The sequence below is a fragment of the Mauremys mutica genome, chromosome 4 (genome assembly GCF_020497125.1).
Source record: "Mauremys mutica isolate MM-2020 ecotype Southern chromosome 4, ASM2049712v1, whole genome shotgun sequence".
Taxonomy (NCBI): Eukaryota; Metazoa; Chordata; order Testudines; family Geoemydidae; genus Mauremys; species Mauremys mutica.
Window position 1 is genome coordinate 58,204,648 of NC_059075.1, and position 12,564 is coordinate 58,217,211.

At 44.4% G+C, this 12,564-nt stretch overlaps 1 protein-coding gene across 4 annotated transcripts in view; it reads right to left on the bottom strand.

Annotated features, from left to right (window-relative positions):
* The window catches only part of KATNBL1 (katanin regulatory subunit B1 like 1), a 43,581-nt gene that overhangs the window by 24,026 nt on the left and 6,991 nt on the right, over nt 1–12,564 (bottom strand). The window contains exon 1 of one of the 4 annotated variants that reach the window (XM_045013870.1): nt 10,261–10,279. The exons of 2 other annotated variants lie outside the window; for them this stretch is intronic. The gene's annotated coding sequence lies outside the window, so the exon portion shown is untranslated. Of the gene's footprint in view, nt 1–281; nt 367–10,260; nt 10,280–12,564 lie in introns of those variants that run through there. One more of the 4 variants, XM_045013869.1, reaches the window with a different exon arrangement.

Genomic DNA, 12,564 nt, shown 5'->3' on the forward strand with positions numbered 1-12,564 from the left:
GAAGATAGTTGCTCAGGGATCTGCCACATCTTCCCTCTCCCCAACTGCCATTTAACCACCAGCTGGTTTCATTGCTGTACACTACACTGTACTCAGATTTTCTCTTGGTGCAATGCATTCTGGGGCATAAGAACTCAGAATAAGGTACTGGAAGCCCGCAGCAGGGTTTCACTCCCATTGCTGTCAAATGGGGGCATCAGCAGGAAATCTATTCTTAGAAAAATCTTTTCAATTTGGGGTAGGGAGGGTACAGGAGTGGAAAGAGGAATGAGTGGCTTTACCTTGCAGGTTACTGGAAGTCCACATTTTGGGGGCAGGAGGTAGTCAGATCCCAGCCATGGTTTTGGTTCTGAAGCATATAAGAAATTAAGCAGCTTGGGCAGAGTTTCACATACTTAGTCTATTCAGTAAAACTCTAAGGAAGTGATCTTAAACAGAGATGGTATCCACTAAACTAATCAAACTGCCAAGTTCTACATAGTTGAATTTATCAAACATTGCCTCTCTCTGGCCTGGTCTACACTATGAGTTTAGGTCGAATTTAGCAGCATTAAATCGAATTAACCCTGTACCCATCCACACGACAAAGCCATTTTTGTCGACATAAAGGGCTCTTAAAATCAATTTCTGTGCTCCTCCCCGACGAGGGGAGTAGCGCTGAAATCGACATTGCCAGTCCGAATTAGGGTTAGTGTGGATGCAATTTGATGGTATTGGCCTCCGGGAGCTATCCCACAGTGCACCATTGTGACCGCTCTGGACAGCAATGTGAACTCGGATGTACTGGACAGGTAGTCAGGAAAAGCCCCGGGATCTTTTGAACTTCATTTTCTGTTTGCCCAGCGTGGAGAGCTGATCAGCACAGGTGACCATGCAGTCCCAGAATCGAAAAAGAGCTCCAGCATGGACCATATGGGAGATACTGGATCTGATCACTGTATGGGGAGACAAATCCGTGCTATCAGAACTCCGTTCCAAAAGATGGAATGCCAAAACATTTGAAAAAAATCTCCAAGGCCATGATGGACAGAGGCCACAACAGGGACTCAACACAGTGTTGCGTGAAACTTAAGGAGCTGAGACAAGCGTATCAGAAAGCCAAAAAATCAAACGGACGCTCTGGGACAGAGCCGCAGACATGCCGGTTCTATGCTGAGCTGCAGGCCACCACTACCCCACCCCTGTCCGTGGACACTGATGATGGGGTATTCTCAGTCACCATGCCTGAGGATTTTGTGGACGGGGAAGATGAGGAGAGGGAGGAGGAGGATGACAACAAGGTTGAGGAGCCACACAGCACACCGTTCTTCCCAACAGCCAGGATCTTTTTCTCAGCCTGACTGAAATACCCTCCCAACCCTCCCAAGACGGTATCCCGGACCATGAAGCCGTAGAAGGGACCTCTGGTGAGTGTACCTTTGTAAATATAAAACATGGTTTAAAAGCAAGTGTTTTTTAATGATTAATTTGCCCTGAGGACTTGGGATGCATTTGTGACCAGTACAGCTACTGGAAAAGTCTGTTAATGTGTCTGGGAATGGAGCGGAAATCCTCCAGGGACATCTCCATGAAGTTCTCCTGGAGGTACTCTAAAAGCCTTTGCAGAAGATTTCTGGGGAGAGCAGCCTTATTCCATCCTCCATGGTAGGACACTTTACCACGCCATGCTAGTAGCAAGTAATCTGGTATCATTGCATGACAAAGCCTGGCAGCATATGGTCCCGGTGTTTGCTGGCATTCAAGCAACATCCGTTCTGTGATATCCTCCGGAGAGTGATATCGTTCATGGTAACCTGGTTGAAATACGTTAATTTAATTAAGGGGACATTGATAGGTGGCTGTTCTTACTGGGCTGTTTGCCTGCGGCTGAAAAGAAATCCTCCCTGCAGTTAGCCAAGCAGTTCGGGGGGGCATCGGCACTGAGCTGTTCACGTTTGGCTAGCAGGGATCTTCTCTGATATCAGACATGCGGTGCGGTGGGGGGAGGGTTAAAGCGTCATCCCAGATGAAAAGGGAGAGGGGTAGTTTGGTTTCTGCTACTGCATGTTAACACGAAAACCGCAGCCCTAAATGGACAATTCAACGGGCTTTGCTTGGTATGGGAAAGGAGGGCGCTGCTGTTATGAAGGTTGCAGAAGCCAAAAGACTATGACTTCCCATGGCCGCCTGCAAGCCGAATTCTGTTGCCCGGCGTGTTTGATGTCTAACACCAAAGCCGCAGCAACTCAATATAAGATGCAAAAAATCACCTTGTACCGAAATCACATGTGCTACGTAATGTGAATAGTGTTCACCGTGAAACAGTATACCCGTTGTTCTGTAAAATGTATCTTTTTAAATACTTCTCTCCAGTTATTTTCTGGTCTGGGAAGTAAATCCCTTCCTGCAGCCATTTAAACAGACCAGAGTTCCTGAAGATGCGAGCATCATGAACCTTTCCCGGCTATCCCACGTTGATGTTGGTGAAACATCCCTTGTGATCCACCAGTGCTTGCAGCACCATTGAAAAGTACCCCTTGTGGTTTATGTACTGGCTGCTTGGTGGTCCGGTCCCAAGATATGGATATGGGTTCCATCTATCATCCCACCACAGTTAGGGAATCCCATTGCAGCAAAGCCATCCACTATGACCTGCACATTTCCCAGAGTCACTACCTTTGATAGCAGCAGTTCAGTGATTGCATTGGCTACTTGCATGAAACCAACCCCCACAGTAGATTTGCCCACTCCCAATTGATTCCTGACTGACCGGTAGCTGTCTGGTGTCGCAAGCTTCCAGAAGGCTATCGCCACTCGCTTGTGAACTGTGAGGGCTGCTCTCATCTTGGTATTCTTACGCTTCAGGGCAGGGGAAAGCAAGTCACAACGTTCCATGAAAGTGCCCTTACGCATGCGAAAGTTTCACAGCCACTGGGAATCATCCCAGACCTGCAACACTATTTGATCCCACCAGTCTGTGCTTGTTTCCTGGGCCCAGAATCGGTGTTCCACTGCATGAACCTGCCTCATTAACACCATGATGTCCACATTGCTGGGGCCTGTGCTTTGAGAGAAGTCTGTGTCCATGTCCTCATCACTCTCGTCGCTGCGCTGCCATTGCCTCCTCGCCTGTTTTTTCAGCTTCTGGTTCTGCATAAATTGCATGATAATGTGCGAGGTGTTTACAATGCTCATAACTGCTGCGGTGAGCTGAACGGTGAATGCTTGCCATGCTACGGCATCTGCTCGGGCAATCCAGGGAAAAGGGCGCGAAAGGATTGTCTGCCGTTGCTTTCACGGAGGGAGGGTTGACTGACATTTACCCATAACCACCTAACACAATTTTTTGGCCCCATCAGGCATTGGGAGCTCAACCCAGAATTCCAATGGGCAGCGGGAACTGTGGGATAGCTACCACAGTGCACCGCTCCGAAAGTCGATGCTTGCCACACACACCGGACACACACTGCCGAATTAATGTGCATGCGTGCACTCGACTTTATACAATCTGTTCCCAAAAATCGACTTCTGTAAAATCTGAGTAATTTGGTAGTGTAGACATACCCTCCTTCAGTGAGTGCTTTTGATCTAAAACTTTGCCTTGTCATTTTACCCAAATTGGTAACTGTCTGTGATCTAGTCAAAATTATCTGATATGTAAAGAAATAAAATATATTTATTATTTTCCCTCCTTTTTTATAATTAGATTTCAGGTACTGTCTATTCTGCTTTACATAAAAGACTATGGATAACTGGAAAGCTAGTAGGTTTAAATATTGAAAAATGAATGAGTTTATGACAATATGCAAATGAAACCTGATTAACTGAATGGGGAGTGATTTTTATTCTCACTGTTATTTTCAATTTTGTTTTCTGGCAACACCAACATCTGACAAACAGCTGTAAGAAAGCCTCTTTTGTTAAAGACTCAAAACCCTCACCCCTTCAGTTAAGGGCTAGGAAAGCTCACAAACCCACCTGAAATCAAAGAGGAGTTCTCCAGCAAAACTAAGACTGCCAGCCAATACATGTCAGATATTTCTAGGGTTAAAAACCAGAGAGTTTTTTATTGTGATGTGGGCAACAAGTCATTTGGGGCCTTCTTTATACATCACGTCCTCTTTCAGGGGCAACGGATTCTTCCTCAAAATGGGGTGGGGGCACGAGGCACCACCCCCTCTGTGGTCCCAGTCTCTTCCCATCTTCTCCCCAAGACCCTGCCCAAGCCGGGCCAGGGAACCTGGGCCCACCACCTGGCCGGGGGGCCTCGAGCAGCTGCTGGCCCGTGTCCCCCACCGAGGGCAGGTGGAGGTCTGCGGCTCGTGACAGCTGACCACATATCTCTTACCATGGCCCAGCTGTGGCTTCCAGCCTGCCTAGAGGGGTGTGTGTGTGTACGCACATCTTGGGGGGTGAGGGGGGAGAGGAGGGGCAAGGGGCCAGCCCGTGGCAAAAAGTAGGAGGGCCATGGCCCTTGGCCTCTCCTGTTCTAGCACCTCTGTGCTCTTAACTACTCTGCAGGTCACCTTGAAAATCCATATGAGACTTGGTCACTTCAGATATTGGCATACTAGTAATTTATTATAGAACACAAGCCTCTAAGAGCACATAACATGGCTTTTTTGTATTTTACATTGTTTAGCGTCATTGCACTTAATATATTAAACCTTCATCCCTAGTTTATTTTAAATCAGACATTTCTTCTATTTCTCAGCTTCCACTCCACTATAACATTCATAGTATCTGTTCGCAAACACAGATGTTCTTGTTGATTCCCCCATATTAAATCAAGTGCCAGATTCCTCTGACGACCACATTAATCTTTATAAGAGTTAGATGAAAAAGTGTCATTGACTGTCACTCCCTAAGGAGAGCACAGTTCATGGTTTAAAAGCAACTGAAAATTGTCACAGATCAGAATTCCAGTCGAGGGCATCTGGTCTTATTATTCACTTTCCAATTTACCAAAAAAAAGCACAAGGAGGCTTTAAGTAAGCTTAGAATGACTATTTTTAATTTATTGCCAAAAGGGTAACTGGTCCAGCAACCTAATTTAGCACTGCTGAATCATGTGTGTGTGTGTTGCACTAATGCTCAACAAACTCCTTTAATAATAAAAGTTACTTATCTTTCACTGACAAAATTCATAATGTTAGAGCCCAACTGCATTTTGATTTGACAGGTATTGATTATTGGAGATTTCTTGGTTCTTTGGATGCACACCTACAGCTTTTAGGCCTTTTGCAAAGACTCGGGCCATGAAAATTTGTCAGCTGTGCTCAATTACTTCACACTTATGAGTCAGCTTCCTTTACTGTCTTAAGAGTATTTGGGACACCATTGGCCTATTAAGTGCTAACAATATTTTTTAAGGTGTTGCAGAAAATGCCTTTTGAATTAATGTTCATTTCTAACAGGATAGATCATAAATGTGTGTGTGTGTCTAAATCTGAAAAAAAATCACCACTCTGTCCACACAGCAGGCAGTAGTAGTAGCACTTGAGCTTCAAGCCGTACCCCATGACAGGCCAGCTAGCTTGTTTAAAGCAACACACTTGAGCTTCAGATTTTTGCGTGGATGGAGTCAGACTCAGAGCTACATGAGTTATAACTTGAGTTAACTTCGCAGCAAAGACAAACCCTCTATCAGACTGCTCACAACAGGAATAGTGCTCTGGTTCGGGTGTTAGCGTGTGCGCTAGTCAGCTGAGTTTTATACTAACTACTTATTTAACATTTGTCCAAGTCACTTGATACAGAGCATGACATTCCTAGAGGAAAGAGTTTCATACTTAAGGTACAGGACTCTGGCTTGGTCACCCTGACAAAAATGGGACTTACAATTATCTACTGGTAGAAGATGCAGTGTAGCCAGGATTCAGGCATCTCTGGTAAAAAAAAAAAAAAAGTATCCATTGTGAATTATGGGTTCCCATTTTTTGTCAGTGTAGACCACTTCAGAGTCCAAAAACATCTCTTACAGAAACCTTCAAAGGTATACAGACAGCAGTATTGTATATTCAGCAGAATACACTGTAAATCAAGCCTTGCTAAATCTTATAACTAAAACAATTCACATTGGGGTTTCAGGCCCTCAACATTCCTCTAAACTCCTTAACTGATACAATACAAGATCCTGTCTCTTACTTAATAAACCATAAAACAAAGAAATGTATATTTAACTAGAGTGCCTAATTTGTAATACATATAGGAAACCATAGTAGACATTATAACTCATCCTAAAACAAAAGGGTGACCATAATCAGTCATAAGGATTGTTCTGGTCTGTCATTCCTTTCTGCTATTAAAAAGGGTGGCTGACAGGATGAACTCAAATCATACATTAAGGGTATGGCTACACTGGCGATTTGCAGCGCTGGAAAGCCTCTACCAGCGCTGCAATTAGTAAGTGGCCACACCTGCAGGGCACTTCCAGCGCTGCAACTCCCTGGCTGCAGCGCTGGCCGTATACCTCACTCGGCATGGGGAATAAGGATTCCAGCGCTGGTGCTGCAGCGCTGGTCATCAAGTGTGGCCACACACCAGCGCTGTGATTGGCCTCCAGGGTATAAGGTGTATCCCAGAATGCTTTTATAAATTACTCTCTTTGTTTGGTTATGCAGCCTCTCTTTGTTTTGTTGTGAACGAGCTCCGATCGGAGCTCCGAACAGAGCTCCTGTTTGCTGTGATCATCTGTACCTGGCTGTAAACAATCAAATGAGAGGCAGGGAGAGTGAATGAAACAGAACCGATCGGAGCTCCGAACAGAGCTCCTGTTTGCTGTGATCATCTGTACCTGGCTGTAAACAATCAAATGAGAGGCAGGGAGAGTGAATGAAACAGAACCGATCGGAGCTCCATTGAACTGCTAATCTAAAACAAATAGATCACAGCAAACTGGAGCTATCTGTACCTGGCTGTGAACGATCAAATGAGAGGCAGGGGAAACAGCGTTGGATGCAGGGTTCACAAACATTTTGTGATTTTTCCAATCTCTCTCTTCCCCGCTCCCTGTCACAGTACACCACAGGGAGTGAGTGAAACAGCGGGGAGTCCGTGTTGGAGGCAGGCTGTATGCAATTAAGAGTTAAGACTAAGGGCTCATGAACATTTTGTGATTTTTCCAATCCAGGAAGCTAACACACAACAGTGTTGGCTCCAAAAATCCACTCTATCTTCCCCGCTCCCTGTCACAGTACACCACCCTCCACCCCCCTCTTTTGAAAAGCACGTTGTTGCACTTGAATGCTGGGATAGCTGCCCATAATGCAGCACTCCCAACAGCGCTGCTAATACTGCAAATGTGGCCACACACCAGCGCTGGTAGCTGTGAGTGTGGCCACACACCAGCGCTGCTCCTACACAGCTGGATGACCAGCGCTGCAAACTACCAGCGCTGCAAACCGTAAGTGTAGCCATAGCCTAATTCTCATGGGACATTATAAAATCCTGCTCTTACACTGACACAAATCATGTGCAAAAAGTACTCCCTGCCAGAGAACACGTGAGCAGAGCTGTGATAGCAGGACTGCAGAGAGTTCCCTGTGCAGCTGTGGGGCTGGTGACATTGGATTCCTGCAAATGCAAGGTGCAGAGAAGGTTGTGGTTGCCAACTGTTACTGATGGATTATTTTTTCGCTAATTTCAATGTGTCAAGTAAAATTGACATTTACCAACCATTTAAATCAAATCCTGTCAAGCCTATTTATAAGCCAGCAATTATTTTTGTGATCTATCAAATGATTATTTTGTGTGTAAAACTAAACAGAATTCTTCCAAGACTTCTACCAACCTTTTGTGGCTATGCCACTTATGAGTCAGAGAATTACTCAATGTTCTGGATCTGTTTATAATCTGGGACTAGCTCGATATATTAAGTCATGAATCTCACCACATGCTCATATACGGAAGGTGACCCAGGTGGATGACTGAACTAAGTATGTGCAAAGAGCTTTGCTGAGGCTATAAAGGGGAGGCAAAGACTCAAAGGCTGACAAATGACAATCCACACACTAGCCAATTGCCTTTAAAGGGAAATGGGTTTATGTTAATACTTGCCAGCACTCTGACTGCTAGATCCAGGCTCTCTCATAGATCAGACTGCAGTTATTTTGATATTACTTATCTCTGACCAGGATGAAAAGGAGCACTTTTCTGTAATATTACTTTCACCTGTAATTATGTCACAGAAACAGGTACGGTTGTGTCCTTTTTCTCCTCACGCAAATGAGTTTGGGTTATGGGCTGTCAATTGCCTACTTCAGTTAGCATGTACTAAGTGCTTTTAAAAAGGGATGCTCAACTTGAAGTTATATTTGTCTGAAAGTGTTGCTCTTATTACTGTTACAAACAAGATTATTAAAACAGAGGTTAGTGAAAAAAAACTATTTGTTTACTTTGTGCAATTGACAGCACTTTGTATAATAAGTTAACAAGGCAGAAAGACTGAGGAGATCCCACTATAAATAGAGGAGCAAAAAGTATTTTTTTTTGTTTTTTAAATGCCAAAAAAAGTTAAGTTGATAGTACACCTTTCAGCTTCCTGATTTGAAGGCAAACTTCCTCCTAGGACCACTGTCTGCTACAGACTATGCCTGCAAGTAACACTAGTGCAATATTTTTACATGCTTTCTTGCTTTTCCTCCCCCTGCTGCCCCTTTTTAAAGTTACTTGATGCCTGCCTGTGAGTAGAATTCCCTGCCAGTCCATGTCTTTTATTTTCTAGTTGTTTGAAGTACCTTAAAAAAAGACAACAGTACACTCCATGCCATTATTTAATTACAATATCAATGTGAATATTTGTCCTTTGTTATTAATGATCTATGTTTAACATTCCAATTTAGTAACTGCTTCATAATAGATAGGGCCCTACCAAATTCACGGCCATGAAAAATGCGTCAAGGACTGTGAAATCTGGTCTCCCCCCGTGTGCTTTTATCCTACACTATACAGATTTTATGGGGGATCCAGCAATTCTCAAATTGGGGGACCTGACCCAAAAGTTGCAGGGAGGACTGCAAGGTTATTTGTTGTGTGTGTGTGGGGGGGGGGGGGGGGGGAAGGTATCACTTTTGCGCTGCTTTCAGAGCTGGGTTGCCGGAGAGCGGTGGCTGTTGGCCGGGTGCCCAGCTCTGAAGGCAGCACCGTACCAGCAGCAGTGCAGAAGTAAGGGTGGCAATACCATATATACAATGCCACCCTTGCTCCTGCGCTGCTGCCTTCAGAGCTGGGTTGCTGGAGAGTGGTGGCTGCTTACTGAGGGCCCAGCTCTGCAGGCAGCAGCACAGAAGTAAGGGTGGCATGGTATGGTAATACTATACCATGCCATCCTTACTTCTGTGCTGCTGCTGGCGGGGGTCTGCCTGCAGAGCTGGGCTCCCGCTCTCCAGCTGCCCAGCTCTGAAGGCAGGCCCTTCCCCCCGCCCCCCCAACTCCTTTTTGGGTCACAACCCCTACAATTACAGCACCGTTAAATTCCAGATTTAAATAGCTGAAATCATAAAATTTATGATTTTTAAATTCCTATGACCATGAAATTGACCAAAATGGACCATGAATTTGGTAGGGCCCTACTAATAGAAGTTTATTTACACAAGGAAGTGAAGACTCCCCACTGGTTTTAATTCACAGTTCCTACCTCACTCTTTTACTAGGGGCAAAGATTTACGCACATCCCAATGTGGAAGAAGCTGGGAGTTCAGTCCCTTAAACTAACAGATTGCTTATAATTTACTAGTGGCAAAGGCCACAAAAAGAGGCTCAGTGCTTGCACACTGCTGCCCATTTGCCTGCAAAATCTTAGTATCATGGTTTCTCTATGAGGGGCTCCTCCAATCACCAAACCACAGCCATCTCCCCAGGAGTGAGACCAAAGTTTAGACAGGAAATCTACACAAGTTTCTGCAGATATTTGCACTGTTCTGTCTTATGGGCCAGAGGGTGGAGGGCAGGGATATGGCACAGCCAACAGTCATTCTTGGATCTAGATTCCCACAGAACACTATCAGAGGGCCCTACAGGAAGGATGAGCCTTGTTACAGAGGTAGTATTCCTTCCCTTTGATGCCTCTACTGACATAGATTTTGGCTTCTTCAACTTGAGAAAGATACCTCCTTCTAGGCCAGTAGAGCTAGCAATGCAGAAACACAATCCACATTTCAACAACGCTGCATTTTGCCACTGCAATTATGTGATGAACACATGCAAAATTTTGTCTTTATGAGATTACATAAAAATCTGTCTAAAAGTAAACAGTGTGAAAGAAGGAGAAATTGAACATACCCGGAATGATATCTGCATGGGCCTCCGCCATTCTAGTTTCCTCCTGTGGCATTATTACTTTTTTCCTTTCTAGGCCCAAAGACCAGTGTAAACTTTTATTCATCTGTGGATCTGATGGTCAGTATAACACAGAATTCAAAAAAATTACACACTTGTTATGAGAGCTCAGGCTCTGTCTTGATGGCACACCGGGGATGTTTTGCAACAGAGTTTATTTAGTATGACTAAAAAGGCCTCTTAACGCTTTTAAAGATGCAGGCTAACACAGCTGACCATACTGTATGGTTTCAGACAACACATGCTTTGTCTACACACAAAAGTTGTACTACTTGGGTGTAGTTAAAGTGGTACCACCCGATTGGTAATGTAGTAATAATACTCGTTCAGTCTATGCAGGAAGGAGAATAAGCTATTCTGATATAAAGCATCTTTATACCAGCACAATTATGCCCACACTACATGTACAAATATAACTATATCAGTTAAAGAGTCACATGCCTAGCTGACAGTAATACTGATACAGAAACTGTACAGGCCAAGACAACTTCAAATACATTAGCCTGAGTCTTCAGGAGCATTCAGGGTCTGTTACACAGTAATAAAACCCCACAGCACTGAAACTTGGTCTTATCTGCGGGGATAAAAACAGCGGTATAGAAGATGTTCAGGTCCAGGCCTAAATATCTACACTGATATTTTTAGTCCCGCTGCCTGAGTTCCGTAAGCCTGAGTCAGTTGACCAGGGCCAGCTGCAGGTCTTCTACTGCACTGAAGACATATCCTAAAAGCTTTTTAGTCACATTAAGCCAACTCAATTGAAATATACCAAACCAACACTTTTTGCATGTCACTGATTTTAACTGCTACATATTTCTACATCTTTCAGTTTGACCCCAATTAAACACATTCCAGCTCCAAGTATGTATCACTAATTAAGCAAGATCTTACTTAGTGTCAATGCATTGCCATTTAACCATTTAAGTGTCTGTGCACTTTTTATAAGTTAGTTAGGTTTAGCTGGAGGTTGGGGTGATGGATGCCTCCTGCAATATGAAAGTATACTGGTAAAAGCCCTGCCTTGTCAGGCAAAGTGTGTATTTTTCAATTGTGTTAGCTTAATACAATTGAAAAGCTCTGTTAAATAGAAGCCAACACATTTGAAGCAGCATTAGCTGGCCATGTTGTAGCCTCGATTCCCTCACTGTGATCCTGGCCCACCTTGGCACTGAGCCATTCCCCCAGTGCAACTTAAGGAGCCTAATGGCCCCTCTGAATGCATCTGGCTGCCCACTGCCACAAGGGACATTCCAGCAGCCAGGAAGTTAACTGTACTTTATGTCCCATTCCCTTGACGTGCCTCCAACAGGGGCCAGCTCAGAGCCAATAAACCACGGTTTCGCAAACTGGGGGGTTGGGATCCCTGAGGGGGTCGTGAGGTTATTACATAGGGGGAGGGGTCGCAAGCTGTCAGCCTCCATTCCAAACCCCGCTTTGTTTCCAGCATTTATAATAGTGTTAAATATATATTTTAAAAGTTTTTCTAATTTATAATGGGGGGGGGTTACAAGCAGTGGCTTGCTATGTGAAAGGGGTCACTAGTACAAAAGTTTGAGAACCACTGCAATAAACCATCTTTATACCACCCAAGTGTTCTCTTTTTTGCAAATCCTCAATGATGAGGTTAAGAACATAACATAAGAACAGCCATACTGGTTCAGACCAAAGGTCCATCTAGCCCAGTATCCTGTTTACTGACAGTGGCCAATGCCAGGTGCCCCAGAGGGAGTGAACCTAACAGGTAATGATCAAGTGGAAGCAGCAAAGAATCTTGTGGCACCTTATAGACTAACAGACGTTTTGCAGCATGAGCTTTCGTGGGTGAATACCCACTTCTTCAGATGCAAGTGGTGGAAATTTCCTGGGGCAGGTATATATAAGCCAGCAAGAAGCAAGCTAGAGATAACGAGGTTAAATCAATCAGGGTGGATGAGGCCCTGTTCTAGCAGTTGAGGTGTGAAAACCAAGGGAGGAGAAACTGGTTCTGTAATTGGCAAGCCATTCACAGTCTTTGTTTAGTCCTGAGCTGATGGTGTCAAATTTGCAGATGAACTGGAGCTCAGCAGTTTCTCTTTGAAGTCTGGTCCTAAAGTTTTTTTGCTGTAGGATGGCCACCTTAAGATCTGCTATAGTGTGGCCAGGGAGGTTGAAGTGTTCTCCTACAGGTTTTTGTATATTGCCATTCCTAATGTCTGATTTGTGTCCATTTATCCTTTTCCTTAGAGACTGTCCAGTTTGGCCGATGTA